General features: G+C 44.6%; 1 protein-coding gene across 2 annotated transcripts in view; it reads left to right on the top strand.

Annotated features, from left to right (window-relative positions):
- GABBR2 (gamma-aminobutyric acid type B receptor subunit 2) overlaps positions 1–22,907 on the top strand; it is an 842,671-nt gene that overhangs the window by 93,649 nt on the left and 726,115 nt on the right. The gene's annotated exons all lie outside the window — the stretch shown is intronic.

The following is a 22,907-nucleotide window of genomic DNA, read 5'->3' on the forward strand; positions in this document are numbered from 1 at the left end:
TCCCCGGATCCTCCTTCTTCCCATTTTTAAAGATGGGCACTACATTAGCCTTTTTCCAGTCATCCGGGACCTCCCCCGATCGCCATGAGTTTTCAAAGATAATGGCCAATGGCTCTGCAATCACATCCACGAACTCCTTTAGCACTCGGATGCAGCGCATCTGGCCCCATAGACTTGTACTCATCCAGCTTTTCTAAATAGTCCCGAAGCATTTCTTTCTCCACGTTGGGCTGGTCACCTCCTCCCCATGCTGTGCTGCCCAGTGCAGTAGTCTGGTAGCTGACCTTGTTCGTGAAGACAGACGCAAAAAAAAGCATTGAGTACATTAGCTTTTTCCACATCCTCTGTCACTAAGTTGCCTTCCTGATTCAGTAAGGGGCCCACACTTTCCTTGACTTTCTTCTTGTTGCTAACATACCTGAAGAAACCCTTCTTGTTACTCTTAACATCTCTTGCTAGCTGTAACTCCAAGTGTGATTTGGCTTTCCTGATTTCACTCCTGCATGCCTGAGCAATATTTTTATACTCCTCCCTGGTCATTTGTCCAATCTTGCACTTCTTGTAGGCTTCTTTTTTTGTGTTTAAGATCAGCAAGGATTTCACTGTTAAGCTAAGCTGGTCGCCTGCCATATTTACTATTCTTTCTACACATTGGGATGGTTTGTTCCTGTAACCTCAATAAGGATTCTTTAAAATACAGCCAGCTCTCCTGGACTCCTTTCTCCCTCATGTTATTCTTCCAGGACATCCTGCCCATCAGTTCCCTGAGGGAGTCAAAGTCTGCTTTTCTGAAGTCCAGGGTCCGTATTCTGCAGCTCTGCTTTCTTCCTTGTGTCAGGATCCTGAACTCAACCATCTCATGGTTACTGCCTCCCAGGTTCCCATCCATTTTTGCTCCCCCTACTAATTCTTCCCAATTTGTGAGCAGCAGGTCAAGAAGAGCTCTTCCCCTAGTTGGTTCCGCCAGCGTTTGCACCAGGAAATTGTCCCCTACACTTCCCAAAAACTTCCTGGATTGTCTGTGCACCGCTGTATTGCTCTCCCAGCATTTATCAGGGTGATTGAAGTCTCCCATGAAAACTGGGGCCTGCGATCTAGTAACTTCCATTAGTTGCCGGAAGAAAGCCTCGTCCACCTCATCCCCCTGGTCCGATGGTCTATAGCAGACTCCCACCATGAGATCACCCTTGTTGCTCACTCTTCTAAACTGAATCCAGAGATTCTCAGGTTTTTCTGCAGTTTCATACTGGAGCTCTGAGCAATCATACTGCTCTCTTACATGCAATGCAACTCCCCCACCTTTTCTGCCCTGCCTGTCCTTCCTGAACAGTTCATATCCATCCATGACAGTACTCCAGTCATGTGAGTATCCCACCAAGTCTCTGTTATTCCAATCACATAATAATTCCTTGACTGTGCCAGGACTTCCAGTTCTCCCTGCTCGTTTCCCAGACTTCTTGCATTTGTGTATAGGCACTTAAGATAACTCGCTGATCGTCCTGCTTTCTCAGTATGACGCAGGAGCCCTCCCCTTTTGCGCTCTCCTGCTCATGCTTCCTCCCGGTATCCCACTTCCCCCCAAACTTCCCCCACTTACCTCAGGGCTTTGGTCTCCTTCCCCCAGTGAACCTAGTTTAAAGCCCTCCTCACTAGGCAGCCTGCTTGCGAAGATGCTCTTCCCTCTCTTCGTTAGCTCTTCCCTCCGTCTCTGCCTAGCACTCCTCCTTCTTGGAACACCATCCCATGGTCAAAGAATCCACAGCCTTCTCTCCGACACCACCTGTGTAGCCATTCGTTGACTTCCACAATTCGACGGTCTCTACCCAGGCCTTTTCCTTCCACAGGGAGGATGGACGAGAACACCACTTGTGCCTCAAACTCCTTTATCCTTCTTCCCAGAGCCACATAGTCTGCAGTGATCTGCGCAAGATCATTCTTGGCAGTATCATTGGTGCCCACATGGAGAAGCAGGAAGGGGTAGCGATCCGAGGGCTTGATGAGTCTCGGCAGTCTCTCCGTCACATCGTGAATCCTAGCTCCTGGCAAGCAGCAGACTTCTCGGTTTTCCCAGTCGGGGCAGTAGATAGATGATTCAGTCCCCCTGAGGAGGGAATCCCCGACCACCACCACCTGCCTCCTTCTCTTGGGAGCGGTGGTTGTGGAACTCCCATCCCTAGGACAGTGCATCTTACGCCTTCCAATCGGCGGAGTCTCCTTCTGCTCTCTTCCCTCAGATGTATCATCTAGTCCACTCTCTGCATTAGTACCTGTGGAGAGAACATGAAAATGGTTGCTTACCTGTATCTGCATTGCTGGTACATGGACGCTCCCCTTTCTTCTTCTGGAGGTCACGTTGCCAGATTTCTTCACCGTCCCTCTGTCCCTGCTGCGCAGCCTGCTCTGAATCTTCAGAATGTTGTGCCCATAGAAGCATATCCTGACGTCTGTCCAGGAAATCTTCAGTTTCTCTTATGCAACTCAGGGTCGATACTTGTTTCTCCAGATCTCGAACCTTCTCTTCCAATATGGAGACCAGCTTGCATTTTGTACAAAGTCGCTTCTGTCCTGTGGAAGAAAGACAACATGGCACATCCTGTGCAGGTAACAACAGCTGAACGTTCACCATCCCTATTACCTTCCTTCTAAGAGCTACCTCAGGTGTTGTAGTAACTACTCAGAGAAGCCTGCAAGATGAAAGCTTCAGTGGGCTCTCCCCAGGCAAACTCCCAGGCAAACTCCCTCTGTTCACCATTCAGCTGGTTCGCAGCTGACTGTCTTTTTATAACAGTCAGGCCCACTCAAGGCTCACCTAGAACAAAGCACTCCCAATTCACACTTTTCAAACAATCAAGCGCACGGTCAAACTGACAAACTGTCCCTGCAACAATGTCTCATTTTGACATTTTTGAAACAAAAAATTCCAGTTTTCCAATTCAAAATGAATTTTCACTTTGAAATTTAAGCTAAATTGACTGAAAAAGGTTAAAAAATGTTAAAATCTAAATGAAACAATTCAAAATTATAAAAATGCAACATTTTGATTGACCCCCCCAAAATCAGAGTTTTGGTTTGAGAATGTTTTTTAGATTTCAACTTTTTACTCTGTTTTGAGACAGGTAAAAATTTCAAATTCTCAGAAATCTTCATTGGATAAAAAAACTGTTTTGTGCCTGGCTCTAGACTAGCATTTCTCAAATGCAGCCATCGTGGCCACATGCTGCCACCAGGGGTTTTTCTTGCAGCCACAGCCTCCTGAGCTGTGATGCACCTTCTTAGTGTTGGCTGCTGGTGCTGCAAGCAGGGGTTGGGACCTGCCCCCTCTCTGGAGACAGCTGGGCACAATGCTGGAGGAGCAGGCAGCTGGTGAGTTCTGCACCTTCCCAGGGGTGTTGGGGCTCATGCTTTGGGCTTCACCCCTGGGGTGGTGGGGCGGAAAGCTCTGGCTGCTGATCTTCTGGCTCCTGCTGCATGGCAGAGGGCACCAGGCTCTGACCATGCGGCGTCGGGCTCTGTCCCCATCCCCCAGCCACAGGGCTTCAGGCTTTGGCCCCCCCACTGCCTCCCTCAGCCCCCACAGTTCCATCGCCCCGGCCCCTGCTGCCTACCCGACCCCCCATCCAGGGCTTAATTTGTCCCTAGGCTTGCAGGGGCTGAGTAAATCTTGTATGTTTGTTTACTGCTAGCTAGTAAGTCTGCTGTGAAAAGTGATATTAACAAACATACAAGTATCACTTTTCACAGCAGACTTGCTAGCTAGCAATAAATAAATTACAATGATTTGGATGTGTAAATGTGCATATTTATTTGTTTTTCCTAAAACTAATTAAGTATTTTAGGGAAAAGTGTGAGAGCAGCCACCAGCAAGAGTTGTTGGCTGCACTCTGAGGCCACCAAAAATGTTGTTCCAAGATCCCCTACTCTAGACATTAGATGTTGGTTGTACTCTGACTGGCTGTCATATCTGAAGTTCAGGGAATTCTTTAGTACCTCTGTCATAGTAGTATTTGGCATGCTTTTGCCAGTGTTTAATTTTTTCTATCACCTTTTCCATTACTGTGCGTTTAAAATTTGTATTTGCTGTACTCTGTGTGAGGTATGACATGGTGCTACACTGGACTGTTAACTGTGTCTTTTGTTGGTAGATTTCTCCAGTACAGTTCATTGAATCGCTGATTCCAGTTTGCCTTTGTAGTAGTTTCTTGACAGCTGCATATGCTTTATTAACATTAGACTGGCTGTAATGTGGGCAGGATGTAATATGTTCACTAGATGTGGGCAAAATTTTTCAGCCAAAACTTTTCTTCACTAGAAGAAAAAAAATGCAGATTTGGGTCAACCAAAACATTTCAGTTTTTTGCTAAATTTACCAAATTGTTTTGGTTTAAAAAACATATCCAAAAAGTCAAAATGTTTCATCCCAGCATTTTTGAAATGAAACATTTTGATTTTTTGATTCAAAACAACTTTTCATTTCAAAATTTACTTCACTTTTATTTTTAAAAAATTTAAAAGGTGTAAAATACCTCAAAACCAAAACATTTCACCAGGAAAATCTGAAAAAAAATTGTTTCAGGGTGAACAAAACATTTTGTTCAACTCAAAACAATTTTTTCCTGCCTTTGCCAAAACAAATTAGTTAAAGTTGCAAACTGGTGAATATTGATGCCACACAGGGGCAATGTACCGCTAATATCTGAACTGCCCAGGATGGGGCTGGACATTGCAGAACATACATTTTTGGGAAAACTTGGGACTGGGAGTGTGTTCGGGTCACCCTGCAAGTTGTAACTAAGGGTGGTGGAAGCCAGAGTGTGACTGGAGTGATGCTGGCAGGCTGCTGGGGTCACACATGCTGGACCAGGGCTGTAGCTCTGCAGAGACACTCAGGGTGTTACTTGCATGCTGATAGGCTGGTTGTGAGTGGCTCGGGTTGGAACCTACAGCAGCAAAGCATTGTGAGGCACCCAGAGTTACAGGGCAGGTTGTGACGCAACCCCTCACTGGTCTGGATTGCTCACCAGAATGTGATACTCAGTAAATCAATACATATTAATAGTTTGTTATTGAGTGACAGTCAACATCATTAGTTCAGGCTAGCAATAGAAGGAATGCACTAGAAAACTATTTGTTAGCCTGTCTTTGAAATGGAAGTATCTTGCAGGCATACCTTTATGCATGTAGGGGGCATATAATACAAACTAGTATCAGGAGTTTTTTTATAGTTTTGGTTTACGAGTATCTAGAAAATGTGCCAAAATTAGCTATTGACAGCTTTATTGAAGGACTTTAAAACTCATTCAACCACTTATGTGAGCAAAGAAAGAAGGAAAATAAAACGAAAACAAAAGCTGAAGATTTTTCTGTATGATTAATCTGATATATTGTGTGAGATTCTTCGATTGTTTCCAGCTAGCATGTAAAATTCCTTAGTATTCCAAATAAAATAATTAAAGCCATATGCAGACAGGAAATAATGCACTATATTTTTAGTTGTCTCTGCTGATCATAACAAACATCCTCAAAGGAATACTCTCTTATATTCAAATGAATGGCTGCATTTGCAGTATTTTTCCTTTGCTAACTGGGGAACAAGCACCTATTGCAACCATTAAAATATTCAGAGTCTTCCAAGGCACTCTTCTGAACTTGAAATGGACAGAGTGCAGGGGGTTAAGAGAAGCTTCCAAACATGCTTGTTCCTTCTAGCTTGTTAATGATAGAATGGTATGTCTGGCAGCCTCCCTGCTCATTGTTTACCTAGGGAGGTGGTAGAATCTCCTTCCTTAGAGGTTTTTAAGGTCAGGCTTGACAAAGCCCTGGCTGGGATGATTTAACTGGGAATTGGTCCTGCTTTGAGCAGGGGGTTGGACTAGATGACCTTCTGGGGTCCCTTCCAACCCTGATATTCTATGATTCTATGATTCTTTACCATTTTATATATTCTGTAAGGAGCAGATCAGAGCACTCTGAAATTCATAGTCCTAGAGTATGCAGAAGTCTGGGGAGGATTGTACCCCCTTGACTTTCCTTGCAGATGGGTTTCTCCATGGATGTTGTTATCAAATTCTGTGCAAAATGGGACATACCTATCTCTGTAGCACCATCCTTTTCCTATGGACCCTGCAGAATGCTCCCCATGGGTCTGAAGTCTCCATGAGAAAAGGAGACAGGATGGGCTGGGGCAAACATTATCCTCTCTCCTTTACTGTTCCTGTAGAGCAGGGGTTCTCAAACTGTGGATTGGGACCCCAAAGTGGGTTGCAACCCCATTTTAATGGGGTTGCCGTGGCTGGTGTTGGCCCTCAGTCCCAGCAAGTCTGAAGGCCAAGCCCCACTGCCCAGGGCTGAAGCCAAACCCTAAGGTTGCATGTCCCCCACCCAGGGTAGAAGCCCTTGGGCTTCAGCTTTAGCCCTCCTACCCGGGGTGGTGGGGCTCAAGTGGACATAGTCTTCGGTCCCCCCTCCTGGGGTCATGTAGTAATTTTTGTTGTCAGAAGGGGATCATGGTGCAATGGAGTTTGAGAACCACTGCTGTAGAGAGTCCCTTGCAAAAGTAATAGATTCATCCTGATCCTCCTCTCCCCTCTGTAGTGGCAGGTGTGATCTGGCCCCCTGAATAGAACATGTGGGACCAGAATGCATATCCAAGTGACATAGCTAAGGGACAAAAGAGTGAGGGTGGCTGGCCAGTATGTAGTGACAGTTCAGAATTTTCTCTACCAAATCTGTATTAACTAGTTCACATTGCAAACCAGAATTTCAACTAGAAACCAAAAAAGTGTCTGCAAACTTTATTCTTGGACTCACTGTCCAGTCTACACGAGGCTGCTGTGAGGACCGAGATATAAAGGGACCTAAGTAGGAAATAACAAATGAGCATTCACCTTGAAACAACGGACACTAATACATGTGGTGAAAAATAATCTCTGTAGCTAGTCTGACTGTTCAGAACAGAGGATACTTGGGAAGCAGCAATACCAAGAGACAGCAAGGGGTGCTAGCAGACATTTATGGAGGAGTAGGTTAAGTCAACGCTATAATTTTGAGTAATCGGTAATGTTTAGCTGTGCCACCCCAGGAAGAGCCCTGAGAGAGTGGCTGTGTAGCTGATTTCTGTACAGTTCTTATGGGGAAATAATCTACAACAATCCATTATCAGGTACAGATTACTTCCCTCCCAATCCCCCATCTTGGCACAGCTCTGTTGACAAATGCATGAGGGAGCTAAGGCTGTTGCCACTGTTCCAGCTCTGTGCTAAGGAGAAAAGGGGAGTACTGTACCAGGTAGGCAGTCCCTGCATTGCCCCCTTCTGTCCAAGGCAAGTACAGAGGTCTGGGAGGGCTCTAATCTCCTTGTCTGGATGCGTTAGGGTTAGGCACGATCTGGCGCCGTCCAGCCAAATGGTCCCAAATAATTTCACCAATTGATCATAATACTGCATTTGATTTATATTAGTGCAGGGAGAGTGGGGCTAGTAGGTAGAAATATAATTACTCAAATTGGAATTTAGACAGGATTTTTAAATCACTGAGTAAAGATCTTGGTGCATCAACACAATAGTTTATGCAAACCTGTAATCCAGTTTTAATTCAATAATTGGATTAAATTGAGTAAAGGAAAATTTAGACTGAATTTCAGGGGAAACTTTTAACAGTGAGGTGTGTTAGACTGTGTAAGGGAAAATATGGATGCAGTCAGTTGACACTGTCACAGTCTGGCACTTTGTACCTATATTAGATTCAGTGGAAATACACCTGTGGAAGTGAGGAGACTCAAGCTTTGTCATTTGTTGTAGAAAAGTATTGTATCTTAGATTCTATGATGATGACCTCTATACAAAAGCTTAAAATAGCTGGATGTGACAGAGGAGAAATTCCTATTCACTTTCTTTTTTTAGATATTGCATAGGAAAGAATAAATTTAGTTGAGAAAACAAAAAATGTGATGTTTTCAGTGGATTGCTGCTTCCACTTTCTCTCTAATTGTCACTGTATGTGTGTTTTCGTGACATGTATGTGGCGTGAAAGATCAAAGAGCAATTTCTGCCCAATATGGTTGGGGTGTTTTCACTTTTGGTTTTTGTTAGCACTCTCTACAGCTACAACTATAAAAGTATAGTTTAATTTCAATGTAGATGGGCACATGATCTTAATAACTAACTTGATAATTCAACCTAGATAGAAATTGTTAAAGATAGCAATTGAACCCTGAAAGTCCTGCTCAACTTTTGCTCAAGCAAATCTGCATTTGTACTTCATACTATTTTGCCTTCAGGAACTGGCTCATTATGATTAATTCCAGATGGGTTTTTTTTGTATTTTTCATAGAATATCTTCAACTTGCTCTTCAAAACTTTCTCTCACATCTGGCTTCTGAATCCTGCATATTTTAAAGGACTAGTTGTGAACACATTCACCCTTTTTTCCTTCGAGGAGTCCAGTGGCACCTTCAAGACGAACAGATTTATTTGGGCATAAGCTTTCGTGGGTAAAAGTGGGTTTTATGCCCAAATAAATCTGTTAGTCCTTAAGGTGCCACTGGACTCCTCATTGGTTTTGTGGACACAGACTAACACGGCTACCCCTCTGATACTTTTTTCCTTCATTACAGAAAAATTAAATTGCCCTTATATAAAGATCTGGGTAAAATTTTCAAACTTGCTTAAGTATCTTGGGAATGTTGTCCCAATTTCAAAGGAGATTTAGACATTTAGGGCACTTCGGTGCTTTTGAAATTTTTTTATCCCTGATCTTCCTCCTTCATCTTGTAATTTTAAGAGATCAAAGATTAAGGCATATCCCTGCATTATGAGGGAAGGGAGCTGCACCAGATTTGAGTTGACATCAAGGTGTCTCTCTAAAGGAGACTTCTGAAAGTGCTCAAAAAACTTCATGCACAGTTAGAGCAGCCTGAAAATTGATATACAAGTAGATGGACCTAGGCAAAGTTAGGGCAAACTTGGAGCTCCACAATGCAATATTTGGCATGATAATCTTTCTCTTTGGATTCACAGAGTGCTGTGTAAGGTTGCTACAAGAATTTCCTGCCAGCACAGGGCTAGCAGCAGCTGCTGACAGGCTGCAACAGCACTTCTATTAAAAGGCAAACTTCCAAAGTCTCCTAAAACTAAGAGGAATAATTAGGTTCACTTGAAAACTGGCAGGTCAGCAGAGAGGCTGGGTTAGAGTCTGAGGCAGAAATTTGAGTTTACTTGGTCCAAGGGTTCCTCCTTCACCAAATGACTTGTGTTTACAATGTATAAAGCTAGTCATGCAGCGCAAGCACAGTGCTATCTAGATGCACACTGCGCTGAAACAAGGCTGGGGAGCTGAAAATGTTTGGTGCACAGCACAGGCACACAATGCTGAGGCCAGGGAATGAGTTAACAAAAGACAACACTCAATGTGGGCCTGGAAGGAGCTGTGAAGAATACACAGGCTCTCTGCATACTACAGGCACTCCGCGCTGAGTGAACTGGTGGCAGAAGATGAGCACACCGCGTTAAAATGAACAGGGGAGTTCAGGCCTCTAAACTTCCTGTGGTGTTCAGCTGCTACTCTCCTGAGATTTCCAAGCCATTGGGAGAGCATTTTGGAGTACCCCTTTCCCCTGCTTCTGGGGAGTAAAGGGGTCCTGAGCCCCTTCACCATCCACTTCTCCCTAGCCAAGGGAAAGAGTCTCTAGGATCCCAAGTGATTCTCTCTGGCTGCAAGGCATGTGTAGAGCTCCTTCTCCTGCTCCCAACACAAACCCACCAGTTTCACACACGTTGCCTGTTCTTTGCCTCACCCTCTAGGGCACTGAATCAGTGTAGGTAGCATAACACAGTCGTCTAGGGTATGTGGATGCAACGTGTATCATATAGTCATTCACATCTGTTCATAGTGAGTATAAAATACTTACATCCTAATTTGATAGCATTTTGCACCCACTTTGCATAAGTGACTGCACAAGGTGAAAGAAAATGGTGAGTCAGGACAGTACTGTGGTGTGCAAATTTGTTAGGCCCAGAAATACACAGCAAATATGGCATTTGCTTACTGAAAGACACAATGTCACAGTAATTCCTCAGTGCTCCACTGGACATGAGATCCAGAGGCCAATTATTGCTAGCCATGTAATTTGCATTGCAATAAATAACTGCAGCAGCTACTGTTTGCACCAAAATATTCAAATTTGGTATCCAAAGTTAAGCACCTAAATATGACTTGATTTTCAGAGATATTCAGAGATATATTTTAAAGTGCCTTGTTGGACTTGTAGTCTTTCCATTATTAGGGTATACTTTACTTCTGCTCTCTTTTGGTTTTCAGACTTAATTGTAGGTTCGGAGATAAGCACAGTCAGTTATGAAATGAGATACAGGTCTGTTATAGTACATTAAACACCAAATACATAAAGTGGTGGCAGCTATAGTCACATACATTGTGCCCCTGGTGCCAGTCTCCCAGTGTAGTCTACCTCAATTCTTTTGGAGTGTCCCATCTGTTCACTCCTTCTATGGCTTTCCTATGAATGACCACTGTCCTTGTTGTCCTGCCATCCGCCTGACTCAGTGATAGTCCTCCATCCATTTCCTCCTGCTACAGCCTTGCAACCTTCTTGCTTTGATCTCTGTGTGAGTCCCTGCCTGTTCGGTCACACTGGACTCTGACTCTTCCAACCTTCCCAAATGTAATGGCTCTGTTTCTGTTTGGTTCTGTTTCTCTTGAATCTAGATACTGATTGCCATCACATAAAGAGCAACTATTTGGTATGTGGCAAATCCACAAATAGTGGCTGCATCTGCGCCCTACTTTTATTTACATTCTCCTGTAGGTGGAGACCGGATATGGTAAAAGAATTTTACAGTGGCAATATGTAACTGCATTGCTTCAGGTTAATTTTATTCAGTTATGACTACCTATGAAGTTTTGTAAAACAAAACTATTCTGACTGTGTTTTTGCATTAGAGCAGAAGGTTTACTGAGTGGCAGGAATATTTTGTACTGAAAACAATCTTGGCTTTAGCTGATGTTTTGAAATTCCTGTTCTGTAATTTGTAATATGAAAATGAAGTCACAGAACATCAACATTTAACTCCAACTATTCCAATTGTCATGTATTGCATGTAGGGCATTATAGATTTACGTCTTCTGCCAAAAAAACTTATTCTTCTGAGTATTTCCATGTTTGCAATAGATATACCATACAGTACCTACTGAAAAAGCCCAGAACTTACACACAAAGAGGAGTGTAACCAAACATACAATACTGAGGGAGGGCAGTAGAATATTACCCAGCATATGTAGAAAGGATTAGATGGACAATCCTGAGGCTAGAAATGTTGGACATGAGGTGATATTTTCTGGTATATTTCCAATTAGGTATCAGCAATTTTGAAGGTTGAAATTAAACCATTGTGTTGGCAGATGTGAGCAAGACCATTCAAACCGCTTAGGTTTTACAGCACAGATGAGGAGACCTGCTAGGGACCTCCACATACCCTGCCTACTCTGTTTCTGTCAGTTTCAAGTCAGACAGCGTACATAGGAGATTTAGGACAGGTCATGGATCTATAACTATGCATAGACTATTAAGGCCAGAAGAAATCATTTTGATCTTCTATAATCTGATCTGCATAACACAGGCCATAGAATTTCAGCCAGAAATTCTTGTTGAACTAGAGCATATCTCTTAGAATGGGACATCCAATCTTGTCTGAAACTGTTAGTATTGGAGAATCTATCACATCCGTAATTAAACTAGTCTGGTGATCAGTTCTCCTCACAGTTTAAAAAAAATGGGTACCTTGTTTCCAGTCTGACTTTGGCTTTGTCTATACTATACTGTTTTATCGACTTGTTTTGACTTTGTTTTGCATGTGTCCACCCCTAAATGTGTCTCCCATTGGCATACCCCATTACATCAGCACAATAATATGACCTCTGAAAATGGAACCAAAGTCAACCTACTTCTGTCGATGCAGTGCTAGTGCGGACACTGTCACCTCTGTCGACCCTGCCAGCCCTCCAGGAGCTGTCCCACAATGCCCATGTCCTGGCGACAGTCACAAATTTGAATTCCATTGCCCAGGAGTCACAGGTACCAGAAGCCTGCCCCAGTTACAAGTTCCAGCGTGATTTTTTAAACTGTCTTTTCCTGGTTGCCCACCCTTGTAAGCATCCAACCATTCCAGCTCAACGCAGACAGTTACACCTAGACCTTGTACTCCTCCCTGGAGCAGGACTGAAGTCCTGGATCCCCTTGTCCTGTGGGGAGAAGAGGCCGTGCAAGCCAAAGTAAGGAGCAACAAAAGGAATATAGATATCTACATGCAGATTGCACAGGGGATGCTAAGCCTGGGCCACAACAAGGATGAGCAGCAATGCTGGGTGAAAGCCAAAGAACTTTGGCAGGCATATCAGAAGGTGAGGGAGGACAACAAGAAATCTGGGCATGCTATACATGGCGGGGAGTCTACTACCATGCCCTGAATGTGACTGGATACTTCGTGAGAGTCAGGTGCAGAAACCACTGCTGTGCACAGCAAGGAGGAAGAGAATGTGGGGGGATACAGAGTGGGACACAAACCATGCAGCAAGCCAGGAGCTCTTCAAAATTTTGGTGAAATCAAGCCAGTCTTATCAGGCGAGCACAGATGAGCCTAGTGATGAAGGAGAAGGGAGTTCAGGTAATTATTATTACTTAAGCATATTTGTTTGCCTGTTTGATACCTGGAACTTCCCTTCCCTCCCTTGCCCTTCTTCCCTATTTAAAAATGGCACCCATCCCATCTGCCTGTTTACAGAAAGAAGGAATCAACTTTGGATTCCTCATTTTTACTTTTAGGACTGCACTGAGAATAGAATACAAATTACTGCTTTAGAATGCACATATAGTTGTCAGTTCTGTCAAGTACTACATGTTAGGATATGACTTCAAACAGATTAGTATAGCAGTCTGAATTACACAATCCACAACAGATCACTGACCTGTGCTAGAAGAAAGAGGTAGCGGTGGAGTTCGCTTTTCCTTTCTTTGGCTCGTTGGGCTAGGCGGGAGGGGTAAAATTCTCAGATGGGCATATCCCCTTTATCCTCTTGAACAATCTTGGTGAAACTTTCATGGAGATACTGTGCAATCCCCTCCCAAGCATAACAGCGATGGCGGTCTTGTTTCTTCTCCCAGGATAGGAGATATTCCCACGCCCTTCTGCGATGACTTCCACTGGCACCATTGCAGTAAATAGGCTAGCAGCATTTAGACCAGGGCAACTTTGGGACTCCAGTAGCAGCTGCATTCTCTGGGCCTTTGTCACCCTCATGAGTGAAATATCAGCCAAAATTACCACTGCCTGTGAAACTATTTACAATATCCACTGCACTTTCCCTATACCCATATCCAGGGTTGTCTAGCATCTAATCACCCAATGTAACCATTCCACACCATGCTACTCAGCACTGATTATGACTTGAGCTGCAAAGTGGTTCTGTAATAAGCTGTGCCAAAGCTATAGTGACAATTTTTATTTTCTACCAAAAGTCTTTTAGGGAATAATTAAGGGATTTTGGAGATTTATCTTTACCTTTCCACTCCAACTGTAAATTTAATGGTGTATCTGTCTGTTTTTATCAGCAGCCTTTTAAGATGTCCCCCACAACACTTGCTGAATGCCTGACCTGAATCAGGCAAAGGAAGAAGCAGACCAAGCAGGATATGTACTATGAGATTGTGCAGTCCACTGCTGCTGACTACAAACACAGTTTGTTGGAGGGGCCATATGACTGAGAGCATGGTGAAGGACCAGGAATGGAGAGATTGCGTGCTGGAAGAAGGGGAAAGGGACTCAGAGGTGCAGTGGGAAATGCACTAGCACATTATGGCTTTGCTTGGGTAACAAACGCAGGTGGTGCAGAACGTCATTGAGCTAAATGCCCAAAGACACCTGACACAGCAGCCTTTCCAATCCATGTAAAATTCCATGGTCTCTGCTCCCTATGCCCCCAGCATAACATGTGGCAGCATGGCATGACCACTTCCCCTACCGCTCCATGTCAGGGGAAAACAAGGAGAACTACATCTACCCTGACCTGTGATAGCTACAGGATCAGCCAGCAAGCACAGTGACTATTTGTTTTAACCCTGAATGAAACGTGTGTGTGTGTGTGTGTATACAGTATATGCATATGTTTGTTTTACTTGTTTTTTAAGTATGGGTCACCCCTTGAGTGTGCTGCTAACATGTTTTTAAATCAGTTATTTACACTTCAGGTTTGTTGTTTATTCAGTTACACACAATAAAGCTTCAGTGTTTCAAAACTAGAGTATATTTTTATTAATGTGCAAAAAAAGACATGGCATGTACTAAACTATGGGCATGCCCAGTTAATAATGGGAGTCAATACCCCAACCATATGTAATGTGTAAATACATGAAATCACATAGGTGCACAAAAGCATCACACAACACTACTGGCTATTAAAATGATCTTTTAAGGCCTCCCTCAGCCTTATAGCTCTATGGTTGACTCTTATAATACCCCTTTTGTCTGGCTGTTCAAATTCAGCAGAGAGCTGGTGGCACCTGACCCTTCCACACTGCTGGTAGCCTTTCCCCCTTTGTTTTACAACTCTTATGTAATACACAAAATGCAGTAATAGCAATGGGAAGGTTTGCCTTGCTGAGGACCAATCTAGTCATTAAACATTGCAAGCAAGTTTTTGAGTCCACTAAGTACACATTCACCAATCATTCTGCAGCTTGTCAGCTGGTAGTTGAATCTTTCCTTAGTTCTGTTGAGGTAGCGAGTGTACAGTTTAACGAGTATGGGGAACAAGGGTTAGACTGGGCCCCCCAGAATCACAATTGGTATTTTAACATCACCAACATGAATGCGCTGGTCAGGGGAAAATGTCCCTGCTTGTTGCTTTTGGAAGTCCTGTATTCTTAAAAATGTGAACTTCATGCACCTTCCCTGACAAGCCCATATTGATATCAGTGACACATCGCTGGTCACCCACGAGCACTTGCACAACCATGGAAAAGCCCCCTTTTTGGTTTACACATTCACTAGCAAGGTGGGGTAGTGCCAGAATAGGATATGTGTTCTGTCTACCAAACCACTGAAGTTTGGGAACCCCATTGCTGCAAATCCGTTTAGTATTTCCTGCGCATTGCTGAGAGTCATACTCTTGTGCAGAAAGCAACACCTAACGGCCATGCACACTTGGATGATGACAGCCCCCACTGTGGATTTTCCAGCTCTCTGTTTATTGCTGACTGACCAATAGCAATCCGGTACTGCAAGCTTCCACAGTGTGATGGCACTCACTTTTCCACTGTCAGTGGAGACCTCCTTCTGGTGTCCCTGTGCTGGAGGACTGGGGCAGGCTTGGCACTCAGATCCAGGAATGTAGCTTTTGCATCCAAAAGTTTTGCATCCACTGCTCGTCACCCCAAATCTGCATTATAATGTGATCCCACCACTCAGTGCTTGTTTCTTTGGTCCAGGAGTGCTTATCCACCATGTGGAGTTGCTTCATGAATGCCAGCAACAACTTAATATTTTAATTTGTTGGTTCAATCATCCATCCCTCATGCTTGGGCGTCTCATCTTCATCACCGCAACACCAGTTGTAGCAGTAATCATTGAAAGGGCTCCATGTCTTTCACGGAGCTTGTGGAAGTCATGGATTCCATGACTTTCCATGACCCCTGTGACTTCTGCAGGGGCTGGTGTGGCTGACCCCGGGCCACCCAAGTAGCTGGCTCTGGGGCCAGCTGCTCAAGTGGTCCCTGGGACATCCACACCAGCCACTGCTGGAGTGGCCTCAGGGATAGCCACAGCAGCCGCTGCTCCGGCGGCCCCTGGCAGTGGTCCTGGGGCAACCGGAGCAGCTGCGGTCCACTGGCCCCAGCAGCAATCCCCAGGCAGCTGGCCATAGCAGTTGTGGTCCACGGCCCCCAGCAGCAGTTCCCAGCCATCCGTCCGGAGCAGCTGCAGTCTGTGGCCCCGGGCAGTGGTCCCCAGCTGGTTGGCTGAAGCAGCTGCGGTCCGCTGGCCCTGGCAGTGGTCCCCGGGCAGCCAGCCAGAGCAACCATGGTCCGTGGCCCCTGACAGCTGGTGCCACTGGCCACAGGTGACTCCCCCCAGCAGTAGACCCCCGGATGCCATGCAAGCAGCAGTCCCCAGCGCCCTCTCCCACAAGATTTAATCACAGGTATTTTTAGTATAAGTCATGGACAGGTCACGGGCCGTGAATTTTTGTTTATTACCCGTGACCTGTCCACGACTTTTACTAAAAATATTCATGACTAAATTGTAGCCTTAGTCACTGAAATTCTTCAGATACAGGAGAGTCGTGCATCTTGTATTAGCAATGAACATGAGAATTGTGCTGAGCTCTGCAAGGTCTATGCTTCTGCCAGAGAAATGGTGGAGACAAAAAAGCTGTATGTGAAATGGTAGGAATATTAAAAGCGGGGCAAAAATTATGGGATGGAAAAGGCATTATGGGATGGAGAAAGTGGCACTGTGGGAACCTGACCTGTAGTCTCCAGAAATCCCTGGGAAAATTGCTGGTATCCCACAAAGTACTGTGAATATATCCACAAGGCATTGCGTCAGATGGTGGTGCAGGTCAAACTGGGATACCCAAGGTGCACTGCTTCTTCTGTTGATGCAATCACTCCTGGTGAGGACATGCATCACCAATGCATGCAGTTCAGTGTGCACACACTCAAGCGGCTGTAAGCTGACAAAAGTTGACCAAACTTTGCAGTGAGACACAGCCTCTGTCTAGTTTCAACTTCCAGCCACTGGATCTCATTATACCTTTGGCTGGTAGATTAAAGAGTCCTCAATAATTGGTTACTTTCCCCTTATAAACTATGACCAAGTTATCTCTTTACCTCTAGATAAGTGAAATAGACAGAGCTCCTTAAACATGCAATGCACATCCACTGGCTGGAATCTCTAAGGGCTATAGCAGGGGTCTGCAACCTTTTAGAAGTGGTGTGCTGAGTCTTCATTTATTCACTTTAATTTAAGGTTTTGAGTGCCAATAATACATTTTAACGTTTTTTAGAAGGTCTCTCTCTATAAGTCTATATATTATATAACTAAACTATTGTTGTATGTAAACAAGGTTTTCAAAATGTTTAAGAAGCTTCATTTAAAATTAAATTAAAATGCTAATCTTACACCGCCAGCCTGCTCAGCCCGCTGCCCGCCTGGGGTTCTGTTCACCTAGGCCGGCAGCGGGCTGAGTGGGGCCTGCGGCCGGGACCCCGGCTGGAAAGGGGCCGGCAGCCAGAACCCCAGACTGGCAGTGGGCTGAGCGGGGCCAGTGGCCGGAAGCGACTCAGCCCGCTGCCACTCAGCTTGCTGCCAGTCTGGGGGTCCATCCGCCGGCTCCTGCCAGCCAGGGTCCCGGCTACCAGCCCCGCTCAGCCCTGCTGCTGGTTTGGGGTCCCGGCCCTGTCCACATAGATTGGGCACCTTCCTTCTCCCTGGTTCTAGCCATTCTTTTCCTCTCTCTGCACTGAGATGAGGGTGGGAGAGTACAGGGCTGGGGGTGAAGGAGCAAGCTGGGGTTTGGGGTGAAAGGTCTGGCCAAGAGCTAGAATGAGGGAGGGGGCTCAGGAGGTTTGGGTGTGGAGCGCTTACCTGGGCAGCTCCCATTTGGTGCAAGGGGTGCAGGTGGAAATGTGGGTGTGTGTGTGTGCAGGAGCTCCCGTTTGGTGCTCAGGGTGGGGTGGGGATGTGGGGGGGTGCAAGAGTCAGGGCATGGGGTTGTGGGGGGGATGCAGGGGTCAGGGCATGGGGCTGGGGTGTGTAGGGGGTGCAGGGGTGAGGGCAGAGGGCTGGGTGTGTGTGAGGGGGGTGCAGGGGTCAGGGCAGAGGGCTGGGGTGTGTGAGGAGGTGCAGGAGTCAGGGCAGGGGGATGGGGGTGGGCTGGGTATGTGTGGGAGGGTGCCGGAGTGAGGGCTGGGGTTGTGGGGGGGATCAGGGGTCAGGGCACGGGGCTGAGGTGTGTGGGGGGTGCAGAGGTCAGGCCAGAGGGCTGGGGGTGTCTTGAGCTGCTCACGGCAGGGGGCTGGAGGGGATATGCCGATTCCAACCCCTTCCCCAAGGTCCCCAGAGCAGAGAGTGCGAGCGCGCTACGGCTCTGCTTTTCCCTCTCCTGCTCTGTAGCAAGAGCCGTCAGCTGATTGTCCGCATGGAGGGAGCGGAGCAGGGGCAGGAACCCAGCAAGGAGATTGCAATGGGCAGGGGGCGGAGAAGAGCGGGCCGGGCTGGGCAGGATTTTTAATGGCACACTGCTGTCTGCCGTCCCCGGCAGACAGCAGTGTGCCATTAAAAATTGGCTCGTGTGCCGTCTTTGGCACGTGTGCCATAGGTTGCCAACCCCTGGGCTATAGCATAAAGCAATTGTGAGCAAATTGTAAACTTAACAGTGTGAATGATAATTGGGAGTTGTTTAAAAAAACTATGTATAAAAATTACCACAATTCCAGAATCAGAAAAGAAAGTTTTAGAAGTTAGAAAACTTGGTTAATAAGGAAAGTGAAAGTGGAAATTAAAATAATTATTTACATAAAACAAATGGAAAAGGGGGAAGTTGAGAGAAATGACTATGAATTAGTTGTTATGAAAAGCAAACAATTGATTAGGGAAGCTAAAGGGTATCAATGAAAAACTACGCTGCTGCGTTATGGACAGTATGAAGGAATTTTAAATATATATATCAGTAATAAAAGAAATCCTAGCAGTGGTCTTAGTGTGTTGCTAAAATTGTCCATTACAAAGTAGAATGGAGTGTTCAGTGAATATTTGTGTTCTGTATCTGGAAAGAAGTTGCATGACATGGCAAATGAATTCCTTTTCTATTCTGTCAATAACTAGAGAGGTTGTTAAATATCTATAAATCTGCAGGACTGCCTAACTTACTCCCAAGAGTTTTAAAACAATTGGCTGACTGGCCATCAACTGCTGGAAAAAATGTGCTAATATTTAAAAAGGCAAATTAGGATGACGCAGGTGACTTTAGGCCGGCCAGCCTCATATTAATTCAGGGCAAAAATCTTGGAAAGGCTGACAAGGAGGCAATCAGTAAAAGTATTAAAGAACAATTAATGCTAATCAACATCATTTTTTTGAAAATAAGTCTTCTAAAATAAACTTTTATCATTTTTGGAGGACATTAAATGTTGAGTTGACAAAGCTATCTGTGTTGGCAAATACATATTTAGACTTCTGTAAGGCATTTGATGAAGCACTGCATGACACTGATTAAAAATAAATAGTGGGGCTGGAGTGACAGAAGGACAGAGATGCCTAACTACTGCCTTAGGCACCTCAATCTCAGAATCAGGCCCCACTGGGATTCACAAAACCCCTGCTCAGCCTCCCCTGAATCCGTTTAGGTGCCTCAACTTGCTCAGTGCCTATATTTTTGCAGTAAATGTTCCCCAACCATTTCTGCCTCTGAATATTCGCACTGCAGCCCCACCCCAGACTTCTGGATACTTGAGCCCCTGATTCACGAACCAGGAGAAGATAGGTGTTTGGCTGCCAACCTACCTGTGGGACCCGATCTGGTACACATGCTCAGAGCTTGCCTACTGGATTGAGTTCCTATAGGTGAGCTCACATAAAATGGTTGGGGATGGGGGAAATACTCCCTCATTACTTTTTAGCCTAGTAGTGTACTCACCTGAGATGTGGGAGACTCCCAGTTCAAATCTGCCTTTAGCCTGAAAGGGAGAAGGGATTTGAACACAGCTTTGCCACCTTTCTGGTGAGGGCCCTAGCTACTGGGCTATGGGATATTTAGAGCGGGACTTCCTTCAGTGTCTCCCACTGATGCTGTTCCACTGTGGGTAAATAATTTAAAAAATCATTGGAGCCGGGGAACTGGATCCCCCATGTGAGTGCTGTAACCATCAGGCTATAGAGTCCTCATTCTCTCTCTCTCTCTCTCTCTCTCTCTCTCTCTCTCTCTCTCTCATGATTCTTTCATTATTTATTCATAGTGGAACACCTTCAACAGGAGAGACTGAGGGAGTGCTATCATGCTGAAGTATTAAGAGCATATCCAGGAGTAAGCAGAACAAATGCGGAGATTGCCACTATATGAATGTACGATCTAATAAGGCACAGACTTAAAATATCGCACACTGCTTCCCCACAGCCAAAGACAGTTACAGACATGCTTGGTAGATTCTCAAATAATAACTGGAATGTCCTGAACAAAGTTTAATGTGTCTGCCACAAGACATACTTCCCAGTCCATATCTTGCAGAACAAGAGCCAGTGAATAGTTACTTCAGTGAACAAACAGTGAATTGGAGCATATACCATTAAGTCAAGCTTACACACCTGAGAACCTACAGGCCACATTACTTGCACCTTCAAAGCAATAACCCTGTAGACGTTTGAGAGGCAAATTTAGTCACAAAAATATCTCTTTAATGCACATAAGTAAAGTTTCTGCAGAAGTGTCAGATGTACTGTAAAATCCCAGAAAATGATTTTGTACTTCAAGCTTTTCCCCCCATAAACTGAAGGTTCCATGAAAACTGCTCGTATGTACTTACATAGGTTGTACCATCTTCAATCAGTCCCAAGAATGGACTGTCTAGAGCTTGTGAAACTCTCTTTCACTGAAAGACATGAATGAAGGTTTCAATAATCTCATTTTGGATGGTATCCAGCATCCAGTTGTCTGGTCGCAGCCTGGCTATCCCTCCATCTATAGAGTGTCGGATGGGCCAAACCTGAATGATGCTGCGACGCCCTTGTGCCAAGTTGCAATGCCCAGAGTGGGGAGCCAGGAAGGTGCACAGCACCCCTGAACTTCGAGCCAGCGGTGCTGCTGCATCCTGTGCCGCTGTATTCAGCATTAACAAGACCATTACTGGGATATTGTGTCCAGTGCTGGTGTCAAAGTGGAAAAAAATGCTGAGAAAAAAACTACAAGAATGGTTCATGGTCTGTAACACATATCTTAGATTGAGAGACTAAAGAAGCTCAGTTTATTTAGTGTATGCAAGAGAAGGATAAAAGGTGACTTGATAACAGTGTAGAAGTACCTACAATGGGAAATTATTTTTGATAGCAGAAGCTCTTTAATCTAGCAGACAAAGTATAAAAAGATCCAGTGGCTGGAAATTAAGCCTGACAAAAATTCAGACTAGAAATAAGGTGCACATTTAACACTGAGGGTGATTGACCACTGGGACAACTTACTTATAGACATGGTGGGTTCTCAGTCACTTAAAGTCTTTCTTCAGGACTGAATGCCTCTCTAAAGTATACACTCCATCTAAACCACAATTTATTACCTTGATGCAGGAATAACTGAATGTAGTTCTGTGGCCTTTGTAATGCAGGAATCAGACTAGATGATCATAGTGGTCTCTTCTAACCTTAAAATCTGTGAAATTTAAGCATGTACCTAAGCCCTGTTGACTTCAATGGGACGTAAATATGTGCTTAAGTATTGTCCTGAATAGGGATGGTTTCCTTAATTGGGGCCCAAAATACAAAAAGGTAGAACTGAGGCACTCTAAAGCAGTATTTTATTCTCCCCCTTCACCTTCTAAGAGGAGCTCTTCCTTTGTTTTAAAATTTCTCCCAAATTAATTTTTGTTTATAAACTGCAACAATTTATGGGCGACTAAAAATACAGGCATGTGCCGTGTATGTAAAGCTAAGCAGCATGTAAGATAAAGAGAAAAGAGAAAATGTTATTGTTGCAATTAATTAGTATACATAGAGATCTGCCTTTCTGAATGCCCATTGTGAAAAAAATAACTTTTAAAAATTACATTATTTTTACCTACATTGAGAATTTATGTTCATGAAGCTATACCCGAAAATTGGCATAATTATCAAGCCACAAGAAGAAAAGGATTCCCTGCAATAGCAGGGGTTTGGATATGATGATCTAGAATGTCACTTCCATTCCTATGTTCTAGCATATCTTAACAAAGGTCTGACTTTAGCTAGGAGTAATAAACATACAGAGTGTTGTTGGGTTTTTTTTGTCTTTTGTTATCTGTGATAAAGAGTAACCATATTTTTCTCTGAAAAAATTGTAGGAATGCCACCTTTTAAATCAACAGATCTTTTCTCTGTATATTCAGTCACATCAGCCTAATATAGTGAACAAAAGTTTTTTGTTTGTTTGTTTTTTTGGTAAACTCTGCTAGTCAGGGAATACCCACATAGCTGAGAGAGATCTAATTTTCATTCCTCCTTATGCTCCAGGAACAGAATTGCTTACAAAGTTCAAATCAGTTACACCAGGACAAATACATGCAACACAATAGGGTTGGCCAGGTGTTTGTGAGGGCCTAATTTGCCTTATAGCACCTTTATCATAAGTCAGGGGTTGGCAACCTTCGGCACGTAGCCTGTCAGGGTAATCCACTGGCGGGAGGTGAGACAGTTTGTTTACACTGATCATCCACAGTCATGGCCCCCACAGCTCCCAGTGGCCGCGGTTAGCCGTTCCTGGCCAATGGGAGCTGCGGAAAGCGGTTGGCCACAAGGAGCTGCGGGGGGGCCATGCCTGCGGAGGGTCAATGTAAACAAAATTTCTCGTGACTAACCAGTGGATTACCCTGATGGGCCATGTGCCAAAGGTTGCCAACCCCTGTCATAGGTGGTGATGCATGAGATTCTGGTTTCAGATTGAATTTGCAGGCTAGGATAATGAACTTTTTACTTGTAAACTGAGCCAAGAGGCAAACATAAGGCCCTATGATACCATTATTATGTGGTCAAATTCTTATTTATTATTTCTAGTGTGGTAGTACCTAAAGACTATAAACAGGGATTAGGGCCTAACTGTACTGCTTCCAGGGGGCTCACAATGTAAGATTTCACAGTATGCCACAGATGAATAAACAAATT

The sequence above is a fragment of the Lepidochelys kempii genome, chromosome 2, assembly GCF_965140285.1.
Source record: "Lepidochelys kempii isolate rLepKem1 chromosome 2, rLepKem1.hap1, whole genome shotgun sequence".
Classification (NCBI taxonomy): domain Eukaryota; kingdom Metazoa; phylum Chordata; order Testudines; family Cheloniidae; genus Lepidochelys; species Lepidochelys kempii.